At 40.0% G+C, this 20257-nt stretch overlaps 1 long non-coding RNA gene across 1 annotated transcript in view; it reads left to right on the top strand.

The window, feature by feature from the left end:
• Nucleotides 1–20257, top strand: part of LOC139390708 (uncharacterized) — a 132399-nt gene that overhangs the window by 67800 nt on the left and 44342 nt on the right. The window contains exon 2 of the long non-coding RNA XR_011629532.1: nucleotides 5041–5118. This is a non-coding gene — a long non-coding RNA (uncharacterized lncRNA). The remainder of the gene's footprint in view (nucleotides 1–5040; nucleotides 5119–20257) is intronic.

Genomic DNA, 20257 nt, shown 5'->3' with positions numbered 1-20257 from the left:
ACTGCCATTACAGTGTCAGTCTGGCAGCCTGGTGTGTGTGTGTGTGTGTGTGTGTGTTCGTATATTTGTGTGTGTGTGTGTGTTGGGTTTCATGTTAGACTAGAGAGTAATGCTGACCTTGGTTTACCTCTCAGGATTCCATTCTGGACTTCCGTCTACCCCCAACCATTACAGACTCCCACCTTCCCCTCATCCATCCTTCCCTTCCTCCCTTTATCTATCCCTCTTTCTTGGGGATGAGAGTGGGGCCAGACTAAGCCAACGGCTGTGGTAAAGAAGTCAGGCATCTTTGTGTCCCTCCACCTGTGCCAAGCCACAGTAGTCTGCAGGCTCTAACCTCTGCACGCTACCATTTTAAAGGCGTAGGGATACGCTACCAACTACTACATCCAGTCATTAAAAGGCTTGTGCCAGAAAGCCTCTGCTCTATTTGACTTTCCCTGTCATACGAATTTCTGCTGGCTCTTAACTTTCCGGGCAACAGTGAAAGCAAGCTAATTTTAATGCATGCGACTGTCAAAAAGATTCCCCATTTTATATTTTCAGTGAGAGGTTATTGTGCTTTTCCCTTCATTTCAGACGCAACATGATAAAACATAAGAGACGTGCTTATGTCGGGGTGGGAAAAAGCTGCCAAGTACGATACAAAAAGAGGAGATCAATGGCGATATCACTGTCAGATATTCAAAACAGTTTACCATTAATGAGAGCACGGCGCTCTACGACTTTGCCACCATAATAACATTTGCTGTGAAGGAAATGACAAGGTAACATCTAGAGTTGCTAGATGCAGGAGAATTGCCAGTAGATAATATATTCTAACTAGTTTCCAAAACACAGATTAAGCCCAGATGCCTGGACTTTTCAGCCCATATGCTTTTCAGTACACGATTAGGCTTAATATGGGTCAGGGTTAATATGGGTCTATGGGGGTAACGTTACTAAACCAGTTCAGATGAAGTGTCAACTTCAAATCACATTGAAAAATCTCCAGCACAATAATAGTGTGACATAAATTGAATTGAATTACCACAACAATTAATTGAAAAACGTTAGAATGACAAACCAAATAAATATGTAGTCTACAGCAGCCTAGAGGTAGGCAAATTGTGTTTTTTCCCCCTGTCGTCTCTCTGGCGGTGGCGAGAATGATTAAGAACTGTAGGCTACATGTGTGCACTGCGGAGGCCCGTTAGAGGCTTGACAAAAAATGTAAATTCCCTTTTTGCCTTGATGTTCATAAAACTCCACCAACCCCATCTTGCGCAGTGGAACCCAATATGATATGTGACCACCTGGTTACTGCAAAACTATTCTGCCGAGGACACCAAAACCAGAGTGTCCACCGCAAAGCCCAAGAGCCTGACCCTCTCTAGAAGTTGCTATAGCCCTGCTTTTGATATTTAGAATATATTGGCCATTGTCCAAATAGAATATATTGGCCCCAAACGTCAGTGTTTCCATTCAAATGGTACCAAGAATATATATATCCCGGCTTCTGGGCCTGAGTAACAGGCAGTTTACTTTGGGAACGTCATTTATCCGAACTTCCGAACACTGTCCCCTAGCCCTAAGAGGTTTTAAGGAGCCTTTTGGTCCTAGACTTGGCACTCCGGTACCGCTTGCCATGCGGTAGCAGAGAGAACAGTCAACCTGTGTGACTGGAGTCTTTGACCATTTTTTGGGCCTTACTTTGACACAGCCTAGTATATAGGTCCTGGATGGAAGCTTGGCCCCAGTGATGTATTGAAAGCTTGATTTTATGGCTATTTTAAAACAAATTTCCTGCAATTTTACTTAGTATTGATTTATGTTCAATACTTGGTCAATTGATTTGATGATTAAATCTAAGCAAGTAAATTATATGAATTGATAGTTCCCCTATCTGTTTTATTTTATTCTGTAATGGGCTCGCAAGTGGAGCAGTGGTCTAAGGCACTGCATCTTAGTGCTAGAGGAGTCACTAAAGACACCCTGGTTTGATTCCAGGCTGTATCACAACTGGCCGTGATTGGGAGTCCAATAGAGCGGCGCACAATTGGCCCGGTGGCGTCTGGGTTGGCCGTCATTGTAAATAAGAATTTGTTGTTAACTGAATTGCCAAGTTAAATAAAGGTTAAATAAAAAAATAGGGTATATTGTAACCATGTGTGTAAGCAAATCAAAGTTGATTTAGCGTTATCCTTTAAAAACCATAAATGGGTGTTCCAATAATTTAAAATAACACTCCTTAAATCTGTTTCTTATTTCTAATAGTCCTACTCATCACTATAATATTTAGAAATAGAAAATGACCAGTTCTCACAATGGTGCTTGTTTAGTAAAGTTAGATCAAAGCTGAATCAATATCTTGTAAGATCACAAAGCAATTCATTTGTATTTTGCATAACATAACCAAATATAATGTCCTAGCATAGCAGGCCTATAACTTTACTGTTACACCAAAAACACCTGCTCATTTCCAATGAAATTTTAGGATAGTTAGCTGAAACTGAAAAGCCAACAACAGAAAATCACATGCGCCAAAGCTCAACAGAGCCTCTAGGCAGGATATACAGTGCATTTGGAAAGTATTCAGACCCCTTCCCTTTTCCACATGTTGTTATGTTACAGCCTTATTCTAAAATGGATTAAATCCATTTTTTTCCTCATCAATCTACACACAATACCCCATAATGACAAAGTGAAAACAGGTTTTTAGACTTTAATTTTTTTAAATTAATATTTAAAAAGAGTAATACCTTATTTACATAGGTATTGAGCCCCTTTGCTATTGAGCTCAGGTGCATCCTGCTTCCATTTATCATCCTAGAGATGTTTCTACAACTTGATTGGAGCCCACCTATGGTAAATTCAATTGATTGGACATGATAAGGAAAAGCACACACCTGTCCATATAAGGTCCCACAGTTGACATTACATGTCAGAGCAAAAACCAAGCCATGAGGTCAAAGAAATGGACCGTAGAGCTCAGAGACAGGATGGTGTAGAAGCACAGATTTGGGGAAGGGTACCAAAAAATGTCTACAGCATTGAAGGTCTCTAGGAACACAGTGGCCTCCATCTTTCTTAAATGGAAGAAGTTTGCAACCACCAAATCACTTCCTAGTGTTGGCTGCCCGGTCAAACTGAGCAATCGGGGGAGAAGTGCATTGGTCAGTGAGGTGACCAAGAACCGGATGGTCACTCTGACAGAGCTTCAGAGTTCTTCTGTGGAGATTGTAGAACCTTCCAGAAGGACAACCATTTCTGCAGCATTCCACCAATCAGGCCTTTATGGTAGAGTGGCCGGACGGATGTCACACCTAAGTAAAAGGAACATGACAGCCTGTGTAAAACAAGATTATATGGCCTGATGAAACCAAGATTGGCCTGAATTCCAAGAGTAATGTCTGGAGGAAACCTGGCACCATCCCTACAGTGAAGCATGGTGGTGGCAGCATCATGCTGTGGGAATCTTTTTCAGTGACAGGGACTGGGAAACTAGTCAGGAGAACAGAGAGATCCTTGATGAAAGCATGCTCCAGAGCGCTCAGGACCTCAGGCCAGTGCGATGGTTCACCTTCCAACAGTACAATGACCCTAAGCACACAGCCAAGACAATGAAGGAGTGGCTTCGAGACAAGTCTCTGAATGTCCTTATGTGGCCCAGCCAGAGCGCGGACTTGAACACGATCAAACATCTCTGGAGAGACCTGAAAATAGCTGTACAGGGACGCTCCCCATCCAACCTGACAGAGGTTGAGATGATCTGCAGGGAAGAATTCCAAATAGAGAAACTTTCCAATACAGGTGTGCCAAGCTTGTAGTGTAATTCCCAAGAAGACTGAAGGCTGTAATCGCAGCCAAAGGTGCTTCTGAGTAAAGGGTCTGAAATCTTACTGTATGTAAATATGATGTTTCAGATTTTTTTTAATACATTTGCCGAAATTTAAACAAAAACTGTTTTTGCTTTGTCATTATGGGGTATTGTGTGTAGATTGATGGGGGGGGGGGGGGGGGGGGGGACTATTTAATAAATTTTAGAATAAGGCTGTAACGTTTTTAAAAAATCTGAGGGGTCTGATCACTTTCCAAATGTAGTGTATGCTTTGATTGAAACAAAATACGAGAAAGGCTAATAGTTTGTTAACACCATCTGCACTCATTTGCTCACGAAACAGTAATTCAAGAATATCGATCAAAATGCATAGGCTATTCCCATGAAACTGATTGAGATCAATCAAATGATTGGCATGCAGATGCTTCACCAGTAAAACGTGAAGCATTATCATTCCCTATTGCCAGTGATGGCCTATTTTGAAATTAGGTATGCCTAATTTGGTGTTATGAGGGTATTAAAAATATAACATTTTCTTGAGACAATATGTGTGGGCATAGGCAGATGTTGCAATTGGAGGATGCATTTGATGCCTATTCTATGCAGGGCTCTCCAATCCTGTTCCTGTAGAGCTACCATCCTGTAGTTTTTCATTCCAACCTTAACCTAGCAAACCTTATATCTAATAATTAGCTGGTTTATAAAATGAATCAGATTCGTTACAACTGGGGTTGGAGTGAAACTCTACAGGGTGGTAGCGCTCTAGCAAAAGGGTTTGGAGAGCTCTGTAATGATAGGCTATTCAATAGGCTACATCTGTCGGTACAAACTTTGATTGTGGAAATGATGACGTCAATAAAACAAATAGCAGTACTACACCACTGGTGGAACCAACAGTATCTCATTTTTAGTTTGAAATTGATCTCTTTTAAACCTCCTAAATGAACCTGTTTGTTTCACACTAATTATGCTATTTAGTTCACTTCATTGCAAACTCTGCAGGAGGCTCCTCTTTACATTGTTCACATCACATTCTCCGTCTTTTAAGAAATAATGGTTTTCGAGAGAAGTTGCTAGATAGTGGCTAGACACTGTTGGAATGACTTAGTGACCATTGGGCTGACAGGCTAAATCTCTGTGAAGCTCTGCGTCCAAAATCCTAACCGTTAACGATATCCTGATGCTAACTCTGCCCTTCTCTCTCTCTCACTGCCTTTCAGACTGACTGTTCCATGGCCCCTCATCTTCTGTCTTCTTAGCCGGAAAAGAACCATGTAGTCTGAACATCTTCTGATATGGTAAGTTGCTACAGCTTGTCAGTGTAATGGAGGCCGAAATGTAAGGGCTAAAGCGGCAGAATTCATGCTAGGATAACGTATTACATATTTTGATATCCACGTTTGCCCTGACTATTCATCCTTAGCTTCATGACCCCACAAAAAAAAAAAAAGTTTAATCATAGACGATGTACATTATTGGCCACGGCCACTGAATATTAGTTTAAACAGAGAAAAAATATTTTTTTCACTTGGTAGCAACGATTAAGGGGGAGGACGGGTGATATAGTCAAAGTCGATTAAAAGCAACTTCAATCAGTTTTGGAACTGTGACATGGAGAAAAGTACCACTGCCTTCCCTGTTTGAGCTCAGTCTGGATCAGTCTGTCTGATCTGGGCTTGGTACTTATACATAGACGCATCACACGGGAAGAAAAGGGAAACGCAGTGGGTGGCTTTCCAAAATGTGCAAGTGTGTTCTTCACAGATTCAAATACTAATACATGTATATGCATTCTAACAGTGGAAGCACTTTTAAAAAATTACACAGCCTTGACATCCACATGTCAAATTTGCATTATCAAGAGATCAGATGAAAACAAAGGAAAAGACTGAAATGCAATGTACAGTAGAGCCCGCAATGCAATACATTTGAAAGACTGAACTACAACGAAATCCAATGCATTTGAGGAACTGAAACGCAATGCATCTCTTTAAAGCCATCAAGCTCTAGGTTATCAATTTGTATACAACATGCAAAAATAAGGCACAAATGCAATGGCATGCATCGTGTTATGTTTGTTACCATATTCAGCCATTGACAATTTTCATGATTTGAAAGAAGAGGTCATCAACATAAAAGGTTTCAAATGTTTTTCATATGATTATCACTGACAGTTTCAGCATTAGTATGTTTTCAATGTCAATTGTCAGTATAAATGATTTGATTGTAGCAATACTGGGTTACATCAATGACACATATAACAAATAATATCAGATATGATCAGTGTTCCCGGGAAAATAGCACACAGTGGATTTGTCATTCTACTGCAGTAGTCTTAAAACGGAGGCAGAATAATTCATTGCTGGAGGGCTTAAGCATCAGGACACAGCGGGGACTCTAGGTGAATAGGGCCCCAGGGCCCTTCTTTTTTTTTTATTACTCAAACCCAATACAAATCCTCCCATTATGTGCAACAAGATAACAGCTGACCAGAGGCCTGTGCCAATCAGGCTGCCCAATCCCAACCATTCTATGTTCCCAAATTGTAATGGGAATGGTAGGACATTGCACATTGGAACAGAGACTCTGGCACAGCACAGAGCCAATTATTTCTGTAGCCAGAGCTAAACTCTTTCTTGTTCTATGTTTATATTGGCGTCAAAGAGTAAGAAAGCCACTGATTATACAATAATAATACTGTGGTTTCTTTACACGGATGACTGCATTATGCAGGGGTGTTTTTACATTAAGCACAGGCAACAAAACCTGGAATAATAAACCAGTTGGTGCTCTGAAGCACTGTTTTAATTGTATTGCTCTACCTCCTTATAAAATAGGAAAAATAACTCTGCAAAGAGAGTTTGTCACAAAACTGAATTCCCTGAATCACTGTTACAGGCTCAGTGCTATAAATCCATCGATGACAGTAAACATGACGTACATTTTACTTATTTTCAATGTTTTTAACCAGCTGCGACGAGCAAACCCGGATCCGGGATCCTATTCATGAAAATCGCAAATGAAATGAAATAAATATGCTAGCTCTGAAGCTTAGCCTTTGTTAACAACACTGTCATCTCAGATTTTCAAAATGTGCTTTTCAACCATAGCAAAACAAGCATTTGTGTAACAGTATTGATAGCTAGCGTAGCATTTAGCGTAGCATTGAGCGGGCAAGATTTTCACAAAAACAAGAAAAGCATTCAAATAAAATCATTTACCTTTGAAGAACTTCGGATGTTTTCAACGAAGAGACTCACAGTTAGATAGCAAATGTTCAGTTTTTCCAAAAATATTCTTTGTGTATTAGAAATCGCTCCGTTTTGTACATCACGTTTGGCTACCAAAAGAACCAGAAAATTCAGTCATCAAAACTCCGAACTTTTTTCCAAATTAACTCCATAATATCGACTGAAACATGGCAAACGTTGTTTAGAATCAATCCTCAAGGTGTTTTTCACATATCTCTTCGGTGATATAACGTTCGTGGAAGTCTGGTTTCTCCTCTCTATCAAATGGAAAAATAGTTGCACCTGGCGTTTGCGCACCAATTTCGACGCAGGACACCAGGCACCTGGTAAATGTAGTCTCTTATGGTCAATCTTCCAATGATATGCCTACAAATACGTCACAATGCTGCCGACACCTTGGGGAAACGGCAGAAAGTGTAAGCTCATTCCTGTCGCATTCACAGCCATATAAGGAGACAATGGAAAACAGCGCCTCAGAAATTTAGCTCATTTCCTGTTTGAAGTTTCATCTTGGTTTCGCCTGTAGCATCAGTTCTGGGGCACTCACAGACAATATCTTTGCGGATTTGGAAACGTCAGAGTGTTTTCTTTCCAAAGCTGTCAATTATATGCATAGTCGAGCATCTTTTCGTGACAAAATATTGCGCTTAAAACGGGAACGTTTTTCATCCAAAAATGAAATACTGCCCCCAGAGGTTCAAAAAGATATCTGTAGTCATATGAAGTTTTCTTTCTGAAATACAAATGGATGTGCCCTGTAAAAGATGAATGACTAAAATTGGAGCATGGGTCTCCTTTGATGAAGTCAATGGCAAATACATATTTTTTGAGGAAAACCCAATGTTTCCTCTGATAAAATTCTACATCCACTCTGTTGTTTGAAATATAACAGTGTCTGGTTTGCTATCGGGGAACAACTATACAATAAGACAACCGCAATGCTTGAGTGTATACTATGCCTACGGAGTATGCATATCCTAAACCCTAACATAGATATTTATCTGCCACGGTAAACTGCTAATCACATATTTGTAAATATTTCTTCATCATCTTTTTTTCTTTTGTGAAGGATTGTGGTAAGGCGACAGCAACACTATTGGTAATCAGCAGGCGTACTCCTGTTTGAAAACAAGATAAAGCCTTTGAGGAGACCGTTGAATACGGCAATAATCACAAAAGGACTGGCGGCCCTGCCGCAGCTTAACCTCAACATTATAGCAAATGCTGCTGGGAAATCTCCCCCGTAATGCCCCTCTCTAGCATCCTCATCTTGTGGAGATGGAAGCTCTGGTAAAAAAAGAAGAAGCTTCTTACTACCTTAGAAGACCCTGAAAACCTCTACAGTTTTGTCTGAGCCTCTCTGAGTCGAATAAGCAAATATAGCAGCTCACGCTATATACCAATGAGCAATATTCAATGGGGTATTATTATATCACAGTCAGACAGCTTTGCCTATTATTAGTAATATGGTTATTAGAATATCATATTTGTGGCACTCTGCAGTAGATAGTAATTTCTATTAATTTTACTTGAGTCTATTTACATGCAATATTACAGGAAATGCACATCTCCTGCCATCACAAGAAAGAAAACTATTGTTAATAATGTATTACATTTCTGTAGCACTTTTCATAGAATCTCAAAGTGCTTTAAGAGCAAAAGAACAAACAAGCAATATATCATGACAGGCCAACCAATAGAGGACAAGTCTATGAAAGCTGTTAATCTCACTTTTACAGTATGTCAGTAAACAATTCTACTAAATCCACTGCCTTTGGATTGTTTTCTTTTCTCTTAGCGGGCTTCCTAGTGTTGCTAGTTTTCTTGGTAGCATCAGTTATTCGATGTGTATTTGTTTCTCTGAGCAAATTGATGTCCACTGTCCACTATCAATTAATTCATCCTGACAATAGGTTGCGGTGAGCAACTAATGACACCAAATATAGAAACTGCCAAAAAACTATTGAAAGTCAAGTCCTGTACTGTTTAAATAAGACATATATTATAATTCCTTAAAATGAATATTGACTCAAGAGCAGGGCCATCTGGCTTGCCTTTTTTTTGTACCATCATCTTTGAAATGCAAGAGAAAGGCCATAATGTATTATTCATCCCAGGCGGAATTTACATTTTGGCCACTAGATGGCAGCAGTGCATGTGCACAGTTTTAGACTGATCCAATGAACTATTGCATTTATGTTCAAAATGTTGTATCAAGACTGCCCGAATGTGCCTAATTGGTTTATTAATATATTTCCAAGTTCATAACTGTTCACTCTCCTTAAACAATAGCATGGCATTATTTCACTGTAATAGCTACAGTTACTTGGACAGTGCAGTTAGATTAACAAGAATTTAAGCTTTCTGCCAATATCAGACATGTCTATGTCTTGGGAAATGTTGATGTTACTTACAACCTCATGCTAATTAAATTAGCCTACGGGGGGGGACCCAGCGATCCTGTAGAGGTTTTAAATTATATTTATCTAAGTATTATGGATTTGGATTTCCTGATAATAAAATAAAGTGTTTCATATCACAGCACACATGTTTTTTGAAGATCTTAATTAGATATACAATGGTAGCCAATAGTCAGGTATCTCAGTATAGCGCCTATCAACAACTGTTGTCTGAATAGACATTGACAACTATGTTCAACTCTTTACTGTTGGAAAAGTGACCCATTTGATTGAAATGAGTAGTCAATACCATACATCTTTCCACATGCACGTATGGCCCAACCAGTTAGTTCAATGGGGCGACAGGTAGCCTAGTGGTTAGAGCATTGGGCCAGAAACCGAAAGGTTGCTAGATTAAATCCCTGAGCTGACAAGGTAAAAATTAGTCGTTCTGCAAGGCAGGCCGTCATTGTAAATAAGAATTTGTTCTTACCTGATTTGCCTAGTTAAATAAAATAAATGAAGACAGATTTCATTGGGATTGAAGATAATGTGAAAGGTGATTGTTGAATACAAAGAGCAGTGTGTTCCCTTATGGTTCTGTTCAGTAGAAAGTGGACTGGAAAAAAACCTTGTATTTGCTTTAGGTATAGACTCCAAAGCAATGAACAAATGGTAAGGCTACAGGAGACGTCTGGAGACAATAATTTCTTCTTATACCAAACACTATGGGCTAAATGTTCAACGCAGGCTGCAGCAGGAGGAATAGGTTGCAAATGGAGCACTCTGAGGACAAGTAGGTGACAAATTCTTAGTGACAGTCGGAACATTTGAACCACGCACAAACACACATTACTTTTTAATGTATTTTACATTTGTGTGACTGTCCTTGTCAGTGTTTTGTAACTTGCCATATTTTTATGTTTTTTTTGTGGACTCCAGGAAGAGTAGCTCAGGCTTCTGCAAAAGCTAATGGGGATCAAATGAACAAATATACCACATTGTAGAAACAAAATTATAAAAGAATCATGCACTACATGCATTGGAGGAAGAAAAATGCAATTTTTGCGAAAAACCGGTCATTATGAATTCAGTATACATCAGGTCGTAATTTACATTGAACGTTGAGAAAAAAAAATGGGAAAAAAAGTCCAAAAGATTGCATGTTTCACCATGGATTTTTCAGGCCGCTGTTTTCTCCACCCAATTAGGGAACATTACCAGGAGCGGTTCCCACGTGAATGTTTGAAGAGCGGGGGCCTTCCAATACTACATTAGAGCCCCCCCCCCCCTATCGCTCTACAACACATGTGCACTAACACTGCACCACCTGCATTCAGGAGAGGGAGAAGGGAAAAACATGCCGTGTTGATCTCTGGCGTTTTTCTAATTGGCCATGAATTACCCAGTCAAAACCTAGCCACTCCAATCAGTTCACCAGAGGGCATATTTTAGGTCAGTCATCATTCATGGAGTAACAGTATGTGGTTATCAATCATTAAAACATTGTTTTGCTAATCTTACACTAATGCTCATCAATCATGTTTTCCCCCAAGAAAAGAATGTGCAGAAAACGAAGGTGAAGGGCATTGATTGGTCTCAAGGCCCAGAGCCGAGGGTCTATCCATCTGTGTTTTCCTTCTGTTTTCTCCTCAACCCTAACGTCGTCAGGCAACATATTAATAATGAAATCATTTTTGCCACTGACATGTTTTCCTCTCTCTCTACATGTTTTCGTCTCTCTCTCTCTCCAATTTTCAAGAGGACGCTCATCAAACAAAGCTTTTCCTCTCCATTTCTGAATTCTTTAGACTCACATTCAAGACTACAGTGCACGTTGTAGCTGTAGTGTGCTTCCTTACAACTATGATGAGTCATTAAAAGAAGGAAGTTCAGACTGGTGTTTCTCCTCAACAACCTGAACTGTGACTGTTCCACATGTGCTGATCACAGCCAAAATGTTAACAGTCCTTATTGAAATTCAGGAGTAAAACCCACATGTAGCCCAGCTAGCCAGGCTCTGAGATAAAAACATACTGCGCCTAAACTATCTTTGTCCTCATGAGAGTAAACAATATATTTTCCTTTTGTGAACGACCGGCAATTTTAATAGCATGACTGTCCTTCACTTTTACTGGATGCACCTCCTGTGCTCGACTCCGACAGTCAGACAACGACTCTTCTCAGCTCTTGTAATTGAACAGGAGACATTTTTCCTCTCTCTCTATTCCTTCTCCGTCAGGTGACACTGTCCTCAATTTAACCCCGTAGAGTCGATGTCCACACCCCCACGGAAATCGAGTTAGCATAATAATACGTTAAAATCTGTCCCAATCAAAATCCGTCAGTTTAAGCTAGGTGTATATTTATTTGTTTGCGTTGGATGCATCTCAATCCACAGCATCCGCAGATGTCGCACTTCCGCATCTGCGGGGAAAGTTGACAGCTAGAGGTATGTTCGTCAGACCATGAGATATCCTGAAAATCTCTTCTCACAAAATCGTCAGTGGCGTCCAAACGGTTTGGCCTACAGACTATTATGACCCCCTCTATGGACTACGTACATGTTGATTGTTTTGGTCTAGGATACCCACAGGCCTCACAAGACTTGTCTGAAGGTCCCCTGGTACCAATTGAATGCCAATAATAAGGGGTTAAATACACCAACAACAAATAATCCTGATGTTTCGTATATTACTCTCATATATAGGACAGACACGTCCTTCATTTTTTTGTGTGGAACTATCTGTCGTTCCATTTAGTCAATCTGTTATTCATTGCATTTACATGTGCTAACAGCAGTAAGGCCAAATAAACATTTTCATCCACATTTTTTTCGATCTTTTTTTATACTTCAAGGGGTCTTAAAATTTCCAGATCAAATGACAAAATTATCCTTGGTATGAGCTTCTTAAATTGCCTTCGCATATTGGCCAGTAAATAAAACAAAATGTGAGCCCCACCATTTTCTCACACTCTACACTCCAAAAAACAATTGTTGAATTACTGTAAATGCAGTCTTAGGTAGGATCCTTATCATAATATCCATTTGATCCAATGATCCAGGTCTTTGCCATCTTTAAGCCTTGGGGTATTCTTCCATATCCCTGATAGTTTAATGAAATTCATTATTTGCTTAAGCAGTCGCCTCACCTAGTCTCCCGTTAGTGACTAACTTGCTGATTGAACTGTAATGCCTTATTAACTTGGTGTGTGCCTTAATTCCTTAATTACATGGCTCCCAAAGACTCAAGGGCAAGATCCCCACCCTACACACCTCGCCAGATGGGGAGGTGGTGTCATTTCACTGTGTCCCTATCCTTCAACTTCCCTAGGCTGCAAACTGTCTTTCAAGGGGGTTCTTTGTTCTATCCCGTGTGTTATTGGTCCTGACTGAGCCAAATAAACAGATGGGATCCTCCATCGTCTGCTGAAAATCATATGACAGAATGCCAAAACACATTATATAGGTGCCGATTACACTCGCTGATTTGAAAACATAACGAGGGTCAATGAGGTCGGTTGTCATAGCAGTGTGGCATCTCCAGTAGAGCATTCAAAAAATGAAGAAGTGAAAGAGAGGAGGAGAGAGTGAGGTGCCACAGAGTGAGTGAGTTGTGTAACTTGGCCCCATCCATTATGTAACAAAAGGACTCCTAGCAGCTCTGTTCTTAAGCAAAGCCTGATTAAGCCCAGGTCTATGGCATGAGGAGGGACTTAAAAAGGCTGTTTTCTAGAGGGCTGGGCTAATCAATATTGACAAGTGTTCCTCAAAGAGAGTAGGAGTGATTCATGTTTCAAAGTGATTAAATTGCCCATGCTACACGGCTACGCTCTTCTCTGTTTGAAGAGAACCCTTTGACTAGAATGTCTCACTGAAGTCTCTGCCTCAAAAGATGAACTTGTGTTGTTGTCCCCGGCTGAATTTGTTATCTTCTCTCTGCCGCTGTCGTGCATCAAGATGAATTGTCCAGCGTAGAAGGTAGATGTTGTGATAATAAAGCGCTTCTTTTATATATTTTGTGCGAACAGTGCAATTTGTACTTAGGCTTTCAATAAAGAGGGAGTCCATACATTTTACTTAGAGACAGGATTCTACTGCCTAGGGCACAGGCAAAGTGCTAACAATAAGATTAAGATAGCCGGTCCTGAGTTCTAATCTTCAGGAAAAATCCAGCTTTTTATCAAAGTGGATTTACTGTTTTCCTAGTGTGAAGCGTCTGTATATGGTGGTAAAAGCTCCTCTGCTATAGGAGGCAAATGAAATGAGAAACTCAAAGCCCCACTGTGCTACCAAGGTGGATAATAACAACTGGGGGTTCAGACACAGGTGGGAGAACACTGACAGAAAATGACACAATTGCAGCCCTAAATGAGGTACCAACATAATTACCATTGGAGTTCTGGTAGCCCTATTTTTTTCCGGGAAAAGTCAGCTCTTTAATGACAATATTTCAATGCCCTATGATCTCTTCCAAAGCCTACACCAACCAGACTGATCACAGCTAACCATCATGTGTTAAAGTCCCCAATTTACCCAGATAAAATGACAACATTTTTGTTTTAGGGACCATTGTTTTTCATATAGTCAGACAACACATAGACCCTTTATGAGGCTTTACTCCACCAGGATAAAATGTAATGGTATAAAGGGGTAAATGTATGGATCATTGTATGTAACAATCAGATTGTAAAGGATCTCAAAATAACCCATGTTGAAGCTATTAGTGTTAATAGTGTTGCTACGGAAGAGCGTTGGGAGCATCAAGTAGTTCATAAAATGGACAACATACACTTGTTTCATACCTGTTCCATTTCCCCATCTGAACTCAATGGCTTTGTTTGGTGTGCTCTATCATCTCACCTTTCACCTTTCATCCTATCGAGTAGCCCAGATGTCCTAAAATGGACATTGTACACCTGTTCCATTCCATACTGTACCTGTTTAATTTACTCATGTGAACTCAATGTCTTTTCTTGGTTTGCTCCGTCTCAACATACACGATCATCACTTCCCTGGCTGCATCCCACATCATTTGCTTTTTAAAGGAGCATAACTGCAGGGCTGAGGTGCTGCATGGGTGGATCTTCCGGAAAACTGACAGTAAGCAGCATGGTGCCATGGGTGGCACACAGCTGCAAAGTGAACATGAATACATTAAATGGGAAAATATATGTATCCACAGGATTGACTTTTTTCTTGTTTATCTCATGTCTGTCTACCTCACTCTATACCTTCTCTTAATCCCCCACTCTCTTCTCTCGCTTCCCTCCCCCTTCTTTCTAACCTCTCACCCTCTGTCTCTCTCTCCCGCTCTTTCTCTCTCATCCTCACCTTCCTCCTTCTCCCTCTCCCTCTACATTTTATCTCCCTACTTATTTCCCTCCCGCCACCTCCTCTTTCTTATCTCTCCCTTTCCCTCGTCTCTCCCACGTCCCTCCCTCCCTCACCCTCTCCCTGTTTCTCTACCCATCCCTCACTCTCCCCTTTCTCTCTCACTCCTCTCTACTCCATTCTCTTCCTCCTTCTATCCTGCATCCCCCTCCTCACATCTCTATCTCTCCCTCCTCTCTCTCTCCCTCCTTTCTCCCACCTCGGTCTGTCTGTTGACTCCCTGCCCTCTCTCTCCCCTCTCCCCTTACCTCACTATCATCTTGTCCATTGACTGCAATGTATTGAGATTAACATCAACCCTGTGGTGCTCATCTTTTTCCATTAAAAGCAATGCATTGACAAAAACATAAACCTTGTGACACTCACCTTTTCCCATTGAATGCAATGTACTGAGAAAAACGTCAGCTACTCTGACAGTTGACCTTTTTTGCGAAAACGTGCCAGGATGACATTTCATGTTGATAATTTGCTGAAGAGATAACAAAATGGAGACGTAAACACCTGATGGCACCTTCTGACAAATCAATCACCTGTGATATTGCATCAGAAGCAGAGAGAGTTGAGGATTGCAGGAAGGCTAATGTCACACACGGCAGCGTGCTAAGTTCTCTGTGACAGTGCATTGTTCAATTGACCAAATATCACGACTCGCATCAATTTATTTATCTGATTTAGTCGAGACTGAGTCGTTTAACCTTTGGAACCTAGCATTTTTATACTGCATCAATTCCAGTTACCGAGGCACAAACACTAAATGGGAAATTGATAATTGTGGCCCACCTGTCATGAGTAATCTATGAAACTTTTATCTTAGACTCATTCAGCTATCTATCTCTCTCTCTCTCTCTCTCTCTCGCCAGTTGATTTGTATTCCTTGTACACGTATCTTTTTGTTGTTGCCAAGCCAATAAATGGGATTTGACTGTGAGGGCTACGCACTCTGATGTTTGATTGACAGGTCAATGTTCCAGGAGAGATGCTGGGAAATGATCTGAATATTTAACATTATAAAAACTAATTCTATACCTTGTGTACTCTCCAGAATATATCCAGCTGAGGACAGAGGGAATGGAAAAAAATTGTGTTGAAAATGTCATTGTGTTGAAGATGATCTGGAATAATCTATTAACAATGCTGACAGACTGTCAAGTGGAGTTCTATTTGGTGAGGAGACTGGAAGTTAATTTGAATTACACTTGCCGAGTTGACTTGACTGAAGATGAGCTGGAATTTCATCAAGTCCACCCATTCATTTGTTTGGTTGAGCAACAGACTAAATTAGCTGGCGTCACAATGACCTTGAAAAAACACGTGGCGAAATGACACATATATGGAGCACATCTAAACCCAAACGTGCATTGTTTGCATTATAGCGCTATGTAGTATGTACAGGTATTGTTCAATATTTTTGGTAAAGTTCATTAGAAGTTTGACGCGTAAACCTTAGTAATTCTAACGAGGAGATTAGACTTTGTTCTCGACTTTTTGTCGGTGGCCTTTGATGACATTATTGAAAAGATGACAATCGACAGCCAAGGTAATCCTTGAAACATTCACTTCAGCGACGACGAGCCTTCATGCTAATGTCATGTTTCTTTTGGAATAGCTGAACCCCATGTATTGACTGAGACCCATACAATGGGTGTTCGGCAATGGAGAGAGAGATCATTTGATTAACTGTGGTGCATCGAGTACAGCAGCTTAAATAAGACATATGGCCATCTCAGTCAGCTGTCTAACTCCTCAGTCCTTAGAAGCCATTTCTCTGTGTCTCATTTCCCACAGTATTGATGTATTTAAGTGAGCTGCCCAACAGCCTGAGGGGACTGGATGTTTTATAGATCGCTTGCAGGGTGTCGGAAGTCAAGACACACCTCACAAGTGGAACTCCAGCATTGGCCTTGCTCCTAGCTACTCAATGAATAGTGATGTCTCAATATATGTTGTCATTTTTCTGTGCGAAGAAGGACACTTTTGACACCTTCTTTCCAATGAGAAAGAAAGTCAAAGTTTGCTCATCTTCAGCTGTAAACCACTTAAGACGGGTTGTTTTCAAACGATCGATCTCCTGGTTGTCACATTGAATGTGAGTAATTGTCTCGGACGGAAAATCAACCAAAGATATTAAAACCTCTTTATCCTACCCCCTCCTTTTTCGAACATTCTGTTAAAAATCGCGCAACATTTCAGCGTCCTGCTACTCATGCCAGGAATATAGTATATGCATATGATTAGTATGTGTGGATAGAAAACACTCTGAAGTTTCTAAAACTGGTTAAATCACGGCTGTGACTATAACAGAGCGTGTGTTTCATCAAAAAGCGCAAGAAAAACTGGTCACTGAAATCTGAAAAAAGTATCCATGCGCCCCTTTCATGGATTATTTAAAGGAAACCAAATTTAATATGGAGAAGGATGCAATTCCTACAGCTTCCACACGATGTCGCGAAAAACGTCATTTTCATTGACAAAAATCCTTTGAGACATTACCAATAGATCCGTGATTCCATCCAGCCTACCTCAATCGATTTTGGAAGATTGAAAAATGGACACTGTTTTCTTTTGTAGCTGCTATTGAATACAGATCGCCCAGTGATCAATTTGAACGCTTATTAACGTTTACAAATACCTAAAGTTGGGTTATAAAAGTAGGTTGAAGTGTTTTGTCAAAGAATATAGGCAACTTATATAATTTTTAAACATGACGTTGCGTGTTGGAAGAGAGCTTTTTTCGTGATGCAGACAGGCTATACAAATGGATATTTTGGGCATTCATGGACGGATTTAATCGGGAAAAATACCAATTTGTAATGTTTATGGGACATATAGGAGTGCCAACAAAGAATATCATCAAAGGTAATGAATGTTTTATATTTTATTTCTGCGTTTTTGTGTAGCGCCGGCTACGCTAATTATTTTGTTTAAGTCGCCTTCAGGCATTTTGGGGTGTTGCATGCTATCAGATAATAGCTTCTCATGCTTTCGCCGAAAAGCATTTTAAAAATCTGACTTGTTGGCTAGATTCACAACGAGTGTAGCTTTAATTCAATACCCTGCATGTATATTTTAATGAACGTTTGAGTTTTAACGAGTACATTTAGCATTTAGCGTAGCGCATTTGCATTTCCAGGTGCCTACTTGAGACGTCTGCGTCTCAAGTAGGAGCAAGAAGTTTTTAAGACATATTGTCTTGACTTTGAATTAAGAAGGTGAAGGAAATATAATTCACTAAGCAATGATATAAAGTATTCAGACCCCTTGACTTTTTCCACATTTTGTTACAATACAGCCTTATTCTAAACTGGATTAAATAAATACAAATCCTCAGCAATCTACACACAATACCCCATAATGACAAATCGAAAACAGATGTTTAGACATTTTTGCAAATGTATTAAATACAAAAAAACAGAAATACCTTATTTACATAGGTTTTCAGCCACTTTGCTATGAGACTCAAAATTGAGCTCAGGTGCATCCTGTTTCCATTGATCATCCTTGAGATGTTTCTACAACTTGATTGGAGTCCACCTGTGGGCCATTCAATTGATTGGACATGATTTGTAAAGGCACACACCTGTCTATATAAGGTTGACAGTGCATGGCAGAGCAAAAACCAAACCAAATCATGCTGTGGGGATGTTTTTCAGCAGCAGGGACTGGGAGTAGTCAGGATTGAGGAAAAGATGAACGGAGCAGAGATCCTTGATGAAAAACTGCTCCAGAGAACTCAGGACCTGAGACTGGGACAAAGGTTCACCTTCCAACAGGACAACGACCCTAAGCACACAGCCAAGACAATGCAGGAGTGGCTTCGGGACAAGTCTCTGAATGTCCTTGAGTGGCCCATCCAGAGCCCGGACTTGAACCTGATCGAACATCTCTGGAGAGACCTGAAAATAGCTGTTCAGCAACGCTACCCATCCAACCTGACAGAGCTTGAGAGGATCTGCAGAGAAGAATGGGAGAAGCTCCCCAAATACATGTGTGCCAAGCTTGTAGTGTCATACCCAGGAAGACTCAAGGCTGTAATCGCTGCCAAAGGTGTTACAAAAAAGTACTGATTAAAGGATCTGAATACTCATGTAAATATGATATTTCAGCTTTTTATTTTGTGTAAATTAGCAAATATTTATAAAAAACAGTTTTTGCTTTGTCATTATGGGGTATTGTGTGGAGAGTAATGAACTTCTTAGGGATACGAGTCCCGCTATCGGGACAACTTCCGGGGAAGCTGGAGGGCGCGCAATTCAAATAAATAATCATAACTATTATTGATTTTAAACATTGATGGAAATATAAGTGTCTTATATTGGTAAATTCTTATTCATCTAAATGTACTGTCTGATTTACAGTAGCTGTTACTATGACAACATGTCATGCGATTGTTTGAGGATGGCGTACAGCATCAAAATATTTTTCCACCGGCACAGGTTTCATAAATTCACATAACTATTAAATATTAATTTACTTTGTCACGGTATTCATTGGAAGCAAACTCGAACTAACATGCAGCGTGATCTGGGTTCCATATCTTTTATTAGAAATAAGTGAACCACACAACAAACAATAAAGACTAAACGAAACGTGACGAAATGGAGTGCTAACATGCAACTACACATAAACAATATCCCACAATCACAGGTGGGAAAAATGCTACTTAAATATGATCCCCAATTAGAGACAACGATGACAAGCTGCCTCTAATTGGGAATCATACAAATCACCAACGTAGAAATATTAACCTAGAACCCCACATAGAAATAATAAACTAGAATACCCCCCAGTCACGCCCTGACCTACTTCACCATAGAGAAACAATGGCTCTCTATGGTCAGGGCATGACATACTTTTTGAAAATCTTCCACTGATTTGTCATCCAAAGGGTCCCAGCTATAACATGTAGTGTTGTTTTGTTACATAAAATCCTTCTTTATATCCCAAAAAGTCAGTTTAGTTGGAGCCATCGATTTGAGTAATCCACCCGTTCAACGTGCAGAGAAAGGAATCCGAAAATCTACCCCTAAACTTTGTTTCAACAAGTAAAAATACATTTCTATTTACTCCTCAGATAGCCTAAAATGTAATCAAACTATATTATTTCTTGCGGAAAGAAGTATGTTCAATAGGAACCCGATTTTGGCAGGTGAGTAATGTCTTCATGCCGCACGCAAACACACATTTCCAAGTCTGTGTCCTTCTGCTAAAACTGATATTTCTTATTCATTTTTGAATAAGAACACTCTCCTTTGCAGCCAAAATGAGAGCCAAATGCTATTTCTGTATCTTGATTTGTCTCGTTTTTAGAGGTTTGTAGTGTGCAAAGTGCAATGTAATTGTAAAACATTGCAAACTGAATGTTTTATGAGTTTTATGATTTAGTAAGAATAAA

Source organism: Oncorhynchus clarkii, chromosome 31 (genome assembly GCF_045791955.1).
Source record: "Oncorhynchus clarkii lewisi isolate Uvic-CL-2024 chromosome 31, UVic_Ocla_1.0, whole genome shotgun sequence".
NCBI classification, from domain to species: domain Eukaryota; kingdom Metazoa; phylum Chordata; class Actinopteri; order Salmoniformes; family Salmonidae; genus Oncorhynchus; species Oncorhynchus clarkii.
This window is presented reverse-complemented; position numbering and strand designations above follow the sequence as displayed.